This window comes from Leuciscus leuciscus (genome assembly GCF_965113295.1).
Source record: "Leuciscus leuciscus genome assembly, chromosome: 3".
In the NCBI taxonomy this organism is placed as follows: domain Eukaryota; kingdom Metazoa; phylum Chordata; class Actinopteri; order Cypriniformes; family Leuciscidae; genus Leuciscus; species Leuciscus leuciscus.
Genome location: NC_138727.1, coordinates 15,879,337 through 15,892,457, shown reverse-complemented (window position 1 = coordinate 15,892,457; position 13,121 = coordinate 15,879,337). Strand labels below are relative to the sequence as shown.

The 13,121-nt window shown below is 39.4% G+C and overlaps 1 protein-coding gene across 1 annotated transcript in view; it reads left to right on the top strand.

The window, feature by feature from the left end:
* The first annotated feature begins 5,941 nt into the window (after window positions 1-5,941).
* Window positions 5,942-13,121, top strand: part of klhl5 (kelch-like family member 5) — a 77,713-nt gene continuing 70,533 nt past the window's right edge. The window contains exon 1 of the mRNA XM_082164424.1: window positions 5,942-6,174. The gene's annotated coding sequence lies outside the window, so the exon portion shown is untranslated. The remainder of the gene's footprint in view (window positions 6,175-13,121) is intronic.

The window sequence follows — 13,121 nt, the reverse complement described above, 5'->3', positions numbered from 1 at the left end:
GCTATACAGCACCTTTGTCAAATGGTGCTATGTAGAACCATAAGAGGTGCCATATAGCACCTTGGTTGTTTATAATTGCTTCAACAAAAATGGTGCTCAACAGTACCCAACAGTGGTTCTTTGGCTCGTAATAATAGGGGAACCTCTTTTGGTACTATATGGCACTTAAGAAGCTTTATAGCACATTTGTCAAATGGTGCTATATAGAACCATTTACGTTTTTAGTTTTTTTTACATTTGAGGTAGTAGGGCCCATTATCATGCCAGATACTACAATTGATGAGTCAATATGCTCCTAAATGACAATTACTTACAAGATGGATAATTAATTTCTTACCAAATCGTGGCTTAAAAGATTCAAAATCCTGTAAAAAAATGTTCTGTGGTCAACAAGTCTTGTGTGGGGGCCCTGGAATATATATAGGCGGGACTTGTATTCAGGAAAATCACTATATTTTAATGTCGTTTTTCAAATCCTATCACCAACTAAACTAAGAGACTAAGAGAGCCTTTAAATAACTGTAGGTGCTTAACAGGTTTTTTGTATGGTAATGGTGCCATATAGCACCTTAACCACCCCAAAGAACCGCTAAAGAACCGCTGAAGAACCAAACTGGGCTTAACAGGTTCTTTAAATGGTAGTGGTGCTATATAGCACCTTAACCACCGCAAAGAACCCCTGAAGAACCTTTTTTTTTAGTGTGTAGCTAATAGTTAAGTTTATTAAATATTTCATCCTTTTAACACATTTTGATACTATACTAGCCTATTCACACATTTAATATCTATACACCAACTCAATTTGGTGAATCCCTACTTCCCTATCCCATTTTCAAGCTGAATCCATGTTAAACTACAGCATTTTGTCACTCAAATGTTTCCCTTTATTTTTTTTTCATTTATTTTTTTTTATTTTTTTTCAGTTTGAGGTAGATTTCAGTAGATGGCGAGATATGGCGAATACAGAAAGAACAAGGAAATTATACATCATCAGCTTGCTGTTCGGTCATTGCATGTTTTACTCATCCTCATTTTGAAATGAATTTATGCATTAAATAAATAAAAAATTCAATGATTTACTAAAGATTATTAGAATTCATGTAATATTCAGCAGATTAAAATAAAAAGTGTAACATCAAATGAATACAGTAAGTGGATTAATGAATGTGTTATAAACATATGATTCTTTGCTACTTTGAGTAGAACTCAGTGTTTTAAACAATTTTGTGATTTTTGCTGTAACTGAAACAATGATTTTTGCTGTAACTGAAACAACCAAACTTGTCAAACTAAGTTTGGTTGTTTGTTAAATGCAGCTAATATAGATTCTTGCTTACAGATTGTTGTGTGGTGTGACATCATATGGCGTGACACCATGTCAAACATTCAGAATTTTGAAAGAAATTAAGGCTTTTTGGTTATTAATCATAAAATCATCAATGTGACAGATGGGGAGTAGTGCCAGCAAAGGTTACAAGCATTTTGGTACTTTTATAACAAGGTATTGACAAATTAATTTGAAGTATATTGAAAGATTACGAGTAAATGTCTTTCTATGAGTGTTGATAAAGTAAAATAATGCAAAATGTAACATATTTGCACATAAGAAATGCTATACTTTTATATAGTAATGATAAAGAATCAGGATAAATTGACTTACATTATCACATTATACCCCTTTTTAATTTAATACACAATAACATTCATGTCACACCATATGACAATTTTAGTCACTAAGACAGTAAACTAGTGAATAAATGTAAATTTCAGGACAAAATCTACAAGACCACAATATATATTTGGAAATATAAGAGTTGGTAGAATATAACCCAATGAGTTCCATGACTTACATTTGAGACTTTTTTTTAGGAAAATATGTCAACCACCCATATACATTTCGCGTTTGGTGTGAACACACCATAAAGCCCCGTTCACACTAGAAGCGACAAAGCGTCACGATACCATTCATTTCAATGGGGAGCGGGCGACTTCCGGCGACACGCGCGACAGTGACCGTTGGCGACTGGATGGGGCGTGTCCAGCGAGGCGACAAAGTTGAGATCTGTTCAACTTTATGCAAATGAAGAGCGACTTTCGGGAGCGACAACCAATAGGAGTGAAGTCAGTGGAGTACACGTGATCCGTCACTCTTCAGTGCCGAGTCCGACCGAGGCAAGATGAATGAGAAGTTTATTTTAGCAGTCAGAAACTATCCAATAATTTATTATATGTTTTTGTGTACATACAGTGGTACTCACCGTGCTGACTCTGAGCCTGAATGATTTCGTGAACTCAGAAAGACCAGTATTTGCCCATTGGCTGCAGTTAAATAGCTGCGATAGCAAAGAGCACTCGCTGTTTCTTCATTCATCTTTAATATTATGCATTTTATGTACTGATTCCATTTATATTTAGACTTTTCCTTCCAAAATGTTAGCTTGTAGCGGCAAGAAAATAGATTTGTTGTCTACAACATGGAGTAACATCCGTGAATGTCACTCACAAACATTACTAGGCAACCAGTAGTGGGAACACCCACTAGCGACCTCACCGCCAGCCACTGGCGACATGTAGCGACAAAGTCGCTTGTAGTGTGAACGCAGCTTTAAGCAATGCGTAAGCAGCGCGTATTTTTTTTGGCGCCCGTGATAACAAATAAGAGCATTCACACCGCACGCAGGGGCGACGCGGCAGCGCGTAGCAGGAGCAGAGCAGAAGCAGCAGTGCCGCGATCGTTTCGGCGCCAAGTCTATATTTGCTGCGCCGCTTACGCTGAATTAAAGGTGCTCTAAGCGATGTTGGGTGAAGTCACTTCTTGCCGCTAGCTCGGCCCTCCCTCCTCCTCCTCATCCCGTCCCCTCCCCCTCCCTTCTCTGCTTCCTGAAACAGTCATGAACCATTTAGAAAAACCAAACTGGATTTACCCATTTGTCCAGCAAAAACAGAGCCACCTGAATTTCAGATTGGAAGCCCTTCTGCAGGCGGAGGTCTCACCACCTTTTGAACGCTTTTCCGATGTAAATTCGGGACTTCGCGCATTCCTTCTCCTTTTCCCTCTTCTTTGTTCATCGGAATGTCGTCTCTTTGGTCGTGTGTCGGCCATATCAAAATTTTCAAGAATATAATTTTTTAACGTTAGTCGTTGTCGTTGTCTAGGACATCTCTCCTCTAGCTCATCGGTTCCCAATAGGGGGGTCGCGGCCCACAAGGGGGCCTCAGTGAGCTCTGTGGGGGGTTGCGTCATATTTGAAAAGTTTTGAGCAATTTGCATTAAATAAAAGTCCTTAACTTTTTTCTGTTCAAAATGTTTATAATGAGCGAGTTCATCATGAATCCATGTTTTTTCCAAACCGTGTTTTTGTCTTATCCTGAATCACTATGGTACACCTATAATAAGTGATTACATTTGGGACTATTTTACCCTGGTTCGGATCGCTGCCGCTGCGGAGTAGCCCAGTACCTGCGTGACTCGTCATAGACGCACACAGAGAGAGAAGTAGTTCCGGCTACAATGTTCTTCCGAAAGACGCATTATTCTGTTAATAAACGTTTTTATCGCTCGCTATAGCGCCAAAAGCCTAAAAAATAAAGCCTCACATTGATAAAGCCTCACAAATAACATGCAAGTATTGAGGTCCCAGACAGTAGTCATTTAGTAATAGCCTATATTCATTCTTTTTTTACCTACACACAAGTGTGAATACTGATATTTTTTTTATTGCATTTAAATAGGGCAAATTTATAGGCTACTCCTAGGCTTACATTTTTAAATTACAAAGGGCCTACTAATGTTTTTGTTATTGTATTTTCAATATTATAGGCTATTATTTGTGCATAAACATATCTGTTTATAGTAAACATACCGTTTGTTTGAAAACAACATATTTTGTCATCCTTGCTGCAAGCTTACAAGAGCGAAAATATCATTAAATGTGAAGGGGGGCCCTAAAATATTTTCTTGGGAAAAAGGGGGTCTCAGACAAAAAAAGGTTGGGAACCACTGCTCTAGCTAACTTCGCTCTTTATGCTTCTCTTTCCTCCACTCCCCACACCCCCCTTCATGTGCACACGCACTAACCCCCCAACCCCCACCCCCAAACCCAAACCCAAATCATTCTTGTCGGTTATTGGCTGGAACACTGTTCGTTATGTTTCGTGGTCCAGGCTGGGCCAGTTTGTTTTTCTTGCTGTTTGTGGAGCCTGGGTTGTCTACAGAGATTGTGTTTTTTTTACAGTGTGTTCAGGGGACAGGCAGCTAGCGGATAGTGAGGAGATGTTTGCTGTATGTGACAAAAAAATGTTTGGCCTAAAAAACTCGTGATATCGCTTAGAGCACCTTTAAAGTGACAATGCATAGTTTGTGGCCAAAATACACAGCAGTTTTACCCCAAAAGTGCATTGATTATATCTATTGTGTTTTAAACAATTTAAAAAGAAAACAAATGTCCAAAAACAAACTTTTTGCCTGAACTACAAAAACAAGTTTAAATAATTTATGCTGCCAATTTAGCTTAAGTTACAGATTAATTGAATTATGTGTGTAGCATATATATATATATATATATATATTGGAATAAGAACAGATGTCATGCTGACATCATGCTGACAATCGTAAACAAAAGCACGTGGGGTCACAGGCGGTTGTTTTCAGAGTGCACCTGAAAAGACGACAATAATGGACGACACTCATGGAGGTTGAGAAGCATAAAGTTATTTATGATCCACATAATTGTGCTTTAAAAAGACTTGCAGGCAAAGGAAAAAACATGGGATGAAGTTGCAGTGGCTCTTAATGCCGATGGTATAGGTCATTTAAAAGTGTTTTTGATAACCTTTCCCTGGCCCACGAGCGAACAACTCAACTCAATAAAGAAAGATAAATAGAATAGACAGATTAATATAGCACACCACACATACAGTATAGACATCTATGATGTGCATGATTTTCAGAATTTTCTCATTTACAATACGTATTAAGAACTTTGCTGTTTGTTACAGACATTTATGAATTATCTTTAAGATGTTTATGATGGGTAATGTTTGTAAATTAGATATTTCAACAATCTAAATTATTTCGTAAAGTTTCATGGAGATGAGTGCTAGGCTAATATGTAATAAATATGCAGATAATATATAATAATAATACATATAATTCAGCTTTCCTTAGGGATAGCACTACTTGCTCTGCACTAGAAGGTCCTAGAAAAGGTGGCCTAACCAAATCTCAAAATGTCCTTTCCTCCCATTTGGCTAGCGGTGTAATAAAGTGTTTTAAATCTGACACTCAAGAGTTATAACTGAACTAACTCAATGAAATATAAGTTGGCATATGTAGGTCATATATAAGAGAAATCTGTGTAATTTGGTTTCACGAAGGATCATGACTTTAATCATAATATATTTGCTTTCACTTTACTTTCAAGATGACAATACTCTCTCTATCACCCATCTAATGGTGTTTCATCTTGACCGCTGCATCTAAGAATGTATTATGCATGTGAGGAATAATTTGAAAATAAAAAAAAGTCACAATTCTTAATGTTACCAGTTTCTCACTTTCTACCTAATTTATTGTGTGAGGATTTGGATTTTTTTCGTTTTTACATTTACAACAGTTATAATAAAAATATTTAAAGCTACTGTATTAAAACTATAGCCTAGACCTTGTCAACTGTCAATCTTCGTGCTCATCTGTGCAATACCCACTAGGTGGAGACACTGCTCCCCCGGAAGATCGATTATTGGTATGATAATGAACATTCATAAGCCCCCCGAGAACATCACTACATTATTTATGAACTGTGCTGTCACACAATAATACGTGCAGATTTTGTAGGCCTTTTAAAAGGACAATCATAAGTAAACCCATAAAATAACTAACTCCTCATTAAGTAAAGTTACAATGTAACTTCAGTGAAAGTCCACGATTTCAAGTGAGAGTGGAGATTTGTGTGTGTGTGTGTATAGGCTATATCAAGGGGAAACAATACTTTGATTTGGCTACCTCTGCTTCAGTTTTAGGGCTAGTCATAGCCTCCTCCAACTCCACGCCTTTTCACCTGAAAAGTGAATCATGCGATTATAACCAGAGTTTAAAGGTCCGGTCTCTGTTCAACTACTAAATGTGCAAATTACATCCGAAGCAAGCGATAACATCAGCTATTAACCCGCCAGGTAAGATAACTTATTTCACGCGTTAATGTGGAGTTATTTTGGTTGACAGCTGAAGCCCATTAGAAATACGTGCAGCTACAAGTTCGCAGATAGTTATGCGGTAAAAGGGAAATGAATAAGCCCATAAACGCTTTTAATGTGCGGACTCATTCAGCAGGAAAGCACGGGGTTCAGACTGGCCTGTGAGTTCCGATAGTTTTGATAGACGGAAGATCTATTCTCGAACTAAAAGTTGTTTCATATGCACGAGATTTCCAGCTTGGGTTAGCTCTTCTGACAAAGGAAGTGCAGATTGGTGGATTTTGTTGATATTCCCAACAGGAAACGAAAGTGTTTTGCTCTGGGAAAGAATGTGGCTATGTCATTGGAAAATATATTAATCTGATTTGATCGTAAACGGTCTCGCGCAGGTATGCTTACAATGTCAGGCAAACTCATTTATCTCCAGTGCAGAGCGTGGAGCACAACTCCATGCACATAAGCTACGTCAGTAATGAAACGTCAACAGTAGTTGAAATAAAGATTTTAGAATTTCATAGAAATGTTTCTGAAAAGGGGGAACATGCAGTCTGTTAATCTAAATCCATGGAGTCGTTAAGACATAAGGCAAATCTTCTGCTGTGCCGTTTGTTAAGATCTGGGTTATTGGGAAGATTTTTCTAGCTTGTAGATGTTATAAATAGAGATGTTTTAGAGGCAAAACGTCTCGGGTATTTGTCAATAAGAAGTGTCATTTTGGGCAGATGTTGCATTCCCTCAGACATTTCATTATAGCACCTTATAACTTTATATATATTTATAATTTATAATCTTTTATTTTTATTTTATTTTTATTTTTTCTATTTTTTTATTTATTTATACCTATGTTACTTGTCACTTGTCTTGTCACTTTATATTGTATGTGTACTGGAAGCTACTGTCACCAAGACAAATTCCTCGTATGCGCAAGCATACTTGGCAATAAAGCTCTTTCTGATTCTGATTCTGATTCTGATTCTGATTCTGATTTTAGGATTGATTCTAGCCGGAGTCAAAAGGAAGAGATGCTTTCAAGATACACCTACCTACTCATGCCCATGCATCCTCCTTGTTGTATTTTTAATTAGTGTCTGACTATGACCCATCACTAAATATAGAACAGAGAAACAACGAGAAGGGAGATGTGCAGCATGTCCCAGCATTCGTGTTCTGTCCTTTTTTGTGCCTCTTGTTAAAGCAGTAATGAATTGTCTCCTGTTTCATCCATGTGCGTTGTGAGTAAACAAACAAATTAGTTTGAGCTTGTTTACACATCAGTGGTGGGGATTTAGCTTAAAGTCACCATGAAATCAAAATAGACAATTCCCCTCCCCCAGTGATGCCACTTGATGACTTCTCTGCCTACATCGGTACGCCAATAGCAGAGCCATAGAGAGAGTAGGTGTGTTCGACATCGGCTGCGGCTGGATGTAACCGATCGGCGAGAGTAGCCGCGTGCAGGCGGGGAGGATAGACAGCATAAGAAGTGGACAGAGCCATCTCATTGGAACTCAATTGAGACAAGTGAAGCCCATTTTTAGCGATTTTTTTAGGACTTCCGTTCCTGACGCGCATACTCAAACCGACTCAAACAGAGCTTGACAACGTAGATGTGACGTGAGCAACCCGTCTGTCTTCTAGTAGCTGTGGCATGAGAAATCTGAATCATTCCCTTCTGAAACTTGCAGAGACGGAGAGTGTGAGTATGAGCTGTCCATTAGCTAGAAGCAGGAGAAACTTTTGCTAGGTATTCTGATTAATTATTTTGTAATTTTGCCTCCACGTCTCCCCGATTGCCCGCGAGCTTCTCTTCCTGTCCATACGGTAATCTCTCTACTGTGCGACAGAGAGTCGCGTGGTTATGACGCAATCGTTAGCCTACTTTTACAAAAACTACTTCTACGGGGCCATAACATAAGCTACAAGGTAATGGAGCATTTTATACATTGTCGTGTTTCTTTAGAAATAAATAATGGACAAATGGAGTCTTCAAACGCCTCAGATGTAAAGTTATTCGCTGTCAAAGTGACGGCAAAATGAATGGGAGTCAATGGAATGCTAACGCAAGTGAAGTTCTGCTACAAGATGGTGGCACGCGGCCGGCTTCAACTTCCGGTCGACTTCCTTCCCGCTTGGGGAGGAGCTGCAAACGGAGACGTGAAGTCGGACACTTTCTGGTTCCCGTAGTGACCGCTCACGTGGTGTTCGCGTACTTTACCACAGCTGAAGTGAAATAAATGTAATATTTGCCAAATAATACACAGATGTTTCAGAGACATTTTCATTCAATAGGCCTACTTTATGTACTGCTTCATACAGCGTCTGTTTGAACAAGAATAAAGTTCAACATACCGGTAAGCTACTTTCAATGAAGTGGAGTCTATACGTTTTTTAATCAGTTTTAATTTGATAAACATGACACAATATAACATTGCAACGACATGAAAAGAGTGTTTACTGTTATAAAAAACTGATTTGTGAGCTTTAGATGAACTAAAGGTGTTAAAATAAACACGAAACACACGTGATCGTTGTCATGCGGTGAATCCGGCCAATCGTGGAACAGCTGTGTCGTCATCAGCCCTCCTGCAGCCCAGTGCAGCCGCTCTTGAGTAGCTGCGCTGGCTGAGTTCTCCGGCTACTCTCGAATCGCTCTCGCGGTACTTTGATGGCATACGTCACAGTCACGTGGCGTCAGCGCTGTATCAAGTCGGACAAAATTTCTAACCAGCATGCACTGCTTCAAGTCAGCCGCCGATCGCTCTGCGCAGAGCTGCATGAAGTCGAACAAGCCTAAAGAGTTGCGACACTCCCATAGACCTCCGTTGTAAAAAATGGCAGCGCTTTTAACCGCCTACTTCTGGGATTTGAAGATCGGATTAGTTCCAAACACTGTCATTTGGGCATTGGACCCCATTCACTTACATTGCTGCGCGTCGAGTTGTTCCAGAGGTAAGTTGCTGAAATATCGACCTCTTTTGAATTGTCAACTGTCTGTATCAGAGGCCCTTTGCGATGCTTATACTGGTCTTCATTTGTATATGCACAGCGTAATTATTTATATTTTATCTTGGTTGTTTCAAACAATTTTCTAGCATTGCCTGCTTGCTAGTTAGCTAGCGCGACTTCGCTAGCTGTGAAGGTAGCATTTTAGTTCGGTAATGAATCGCTACCACCTGTATAGCAATTTTTATTTAATTGAATTTTTGGGATACTAATTTTTCATTATGTGACGTGTTGGCTGAGTTGGCGCTAGCTAACTAGCTAGCAGGCAGTGCTTGAAAATTGGTTGAAACCAACATAAAATATAAATAATTACACTGTGGATGTACAAATGACATGTTGACAATTCAAAAGAGGTCGATATTTCAGAAACTTACGTCACCTCTGGAACAACTCGACGCGCAGAATTCACCACTCAAACTCAGCCGTCTATATTGTATCAGAGGCCCTTTGCAATGCTTATACTGGTCTTCATTTGTACCAGAACACCGTACAGACATGTTTGTTGGCTCGTATGCAATCATGTACCACACTCTAGCAACCGATTGGCGAGTTTTGCCACTGCAAGCACCACCCACATTTTCTTCAGGAAATGTACATTCTAGTGAAATGTTGCCTCTCCAAATGCAAAACTGACATTAACAAAATGCAATAATGCAATAACAGCTGAAAAAGTACTTGGGTGTGTGTTTTATTTTATATTTACCGTTCAATAATGCAATCGCTGCTGTCTGTCCCATAGAAGAACATGACAGCCAGCGTATGTTTTGGAACTATTGGGGCTTACATGAACCACGTGACAGCCATAGCGGCGACATCAAAGAGTGTCGGAACTCTTTCTCTCTATGGCTCTGGCCAATAGGTGGAGACCAAGCGGCAACCGGGATCCCGTCTCTCTCTTGAATCCAACACGGAAGTGACTTAACTGCAATTCATCGACTGGCCGCTAGAGACATGCTCCAAAAGAGAGTCAATCCCGTGCTAAAATGCCCAACTTTACAGCAGTAAAAAAATATGTTAACAGCCTGGTACTATCCGTTTAAATTATATTAAGTCTTAAAGTTCTGTATAATTAAGGATGTGGCCACTTGAGTGAAAGGTGGATTGCCGCTGCTATCACTAGCCTACTAGCCATTTGTCTGCTATGCCTGGTTCAGATTACACAATTTTTTTTGTCTGTTACGATAGTCACTGTGTCAGATTACATGATTTTGACTCCTAAAATCTTGTCGTGTTGTGGACAAGAACTATGTCAGACTGCACAATTGCTTTCCGACCAGTCATCATGTGCCGTCTCACACACACACACACACACACACACACACACACACACACACACACACACACACACACACACACACACACACACATATTCATGGGTTTCATCAGGTCCCTTTCCACAGGTGTATTAATCAAGCACAATGCAGTCTGCATTCATAATCTAGGTGCTTGATTTTATACACCTGTGGAAAGGGACCTGATGAAACCCATGAACACGCACTCACTCACATACGATACTCACACTCTCGCTCACTCACTCACTCGCGCACACACACTCTCACTCACTATCGCTCACTCACTCATTCACTCACTCTCTCTTGATGGAACCCGTCGTGGAGGACCGGAAAAAAAATGACATGTAGCCACTGGCGGAGCTAGGGGTGGCCAGGGGTTGCCGTGGCCACCCTTGGACTAAGCTTGGCCACCCCTCTCACAACTGCTGTTTCTGTCTCTTTTTTTATTGACAAAAATTGCGTTTTTTAAAACGCTGAACCATCTCTTTAAGACCACAAAAAACGTGAGACTTTTCAGATGCACACTCCAACTTTTCCTCAGCGCCAGGCGCAAGTCAAACGAGTGCGGAAATGTGCAAGTGCCGAATGAGCTTCAGCAGAACATCAGACAGTGATATGCACATAGTAAATATAGAGTCAATCTTTCTCAACTGGTGGGTTGCAAGAACGTTTTGAGTAAGTCGAATAGTGTGCAGTCAACCACAAACGTGATTCTCTTTTTTTCTGATGCTACTTTTATTTTAGAAGATGTGTGTGAAAGCTTGTCCCACTTCTGTCCGATGCTGAGAAAAGGGCATTGTCCTTATTCAGTTGGCTATCTTCGGTAAGATGAGATGTTGTCAGGCCAAATGTCAGTAAAACGAACTAACTTTTCTGTCATACGGCTGACAGCCGTTGTACTGTGCTCGCGCGCAAATGCGGCGTGTTGTAGCCGTAGTTCTGTCGTCAATTAACTCATGTAAGAATCAAAAAGGCGATTAAAGCTGTCAAAACTGCATGCATGTATTTGTTATATATGAGTCACATGTGTCTGGATTAAAATATTCTGCTATTTGAGATCACAATATAAGGCACAAACTGATATGTAATGTTTTAAAGTCCAAATAAATGTGAGCACTGTGCATACTAGGAATTCATTTTGCGTTAATTTGTAAAGGACTAACAAAAATGGATAATTTTTAAATCAATAAAATAACTAATTTTACATTCTGGCAACATTACATTAACTGTTGACTTACGCCTTGTTCACATTCTTGCACATGGGGATTCAAAAGAGAACTTTTGTTTTCCTTTTTAATTTAGGTATGATAGAACTGTTGCAATTATTTATTTTGACAACTAATATAGAAAGTTAAACTTTTTTTTGACAAACTCAGAATTGGTTGAAGAGTTCATTGATTATATAAAACGCATTGAAGGTTGAATAATCTTTGGACTACAGTATTTATCTGCATGTTATCTCATCCATGAAGATGCAACAATGTAGAACAAGCTATTGGAGATTTTGAGAACCAGAACCAAGCTAACTGAGCAAGTTGAACTTTAGCTATAGTGTGTGCCCTTTTATTACTATTTAATTAATTTTAATATGAGGTTGTGGGTAATAATAAAAAAAATATAAAATTCACTCAGTATTCCATGATTCCTAATACACTACTATCTCAATTACAATTAAGTACAAATGAACTTTATTCAGTTGTGTAGGCACTAAAACAGTCCAATACATTATCAAATAATTTTTTTATGATAAAATAATTCAGATTTCTGTGCCACCACAGACTGGTTGCTGGCCCTTGCCTGGCCACCCCTATGAAAAAATCCTGGCTCCGCCACTGCATGTAGCATAACATATGCTTGTTTTTTTAGCGTGATGTCGTGACACACTATATGAGATGAAACGATCGAATCTTGCGTCCCGACGCCCGTTGTCGTTTACGAATCCCCACGACACCCTACGTAAAACGGATCGTGCCAAAATCGGGCTAACATCATGTAATTTGAACCAGGCATTAGCCGTTTTTTTTACTGTCTGGTGGAGACGAGTATACAGAAATGGTTTACTGAATCTGAAGTAGAAGCTTGACTAGTCCTCACAATGCCCAGACCTGGACCTCACTGAACACCTTTGAGATTAATTGGAATGCAGACTGCAAGCCAAGGCCCATCACCCAACATCAGTGCCTGACTTTACCGTGTCTGAATGGGAGCAAATCCCAGCTGCCGTGTTCCAACATTGTGGAAAGCCTTCCCAGAAGAGTGGGAGCTGTAACAGCAAAGGAAGAGAGAACTTCATATCAATGCCAGTGTTTTTAAAATGAAATGTCAAGCATGTGGACACAGTGCTCGGGTGTTCACATAGGCCTACTTTTAGCTATATAGGGTGTTAATCTAATCAATGTCTTTTCAAAAACTGTTCTTTTATCCATCCTCTGCTCTGAGCTCCTCAGGATTTGTTGATTTCTCTCTGTCTCTCTCTGTGAAAAGAGACATTAATAAGTCATAGCAGATGAATTATGGATTGAAGTGAATTCAGCCTGGGAAGTTTATATAATGGATGGACTGCTGGATTATATCATTGTGATATGTGATTTTAGAACACATGAACATGAAAAAATATGTGGACATGGACAA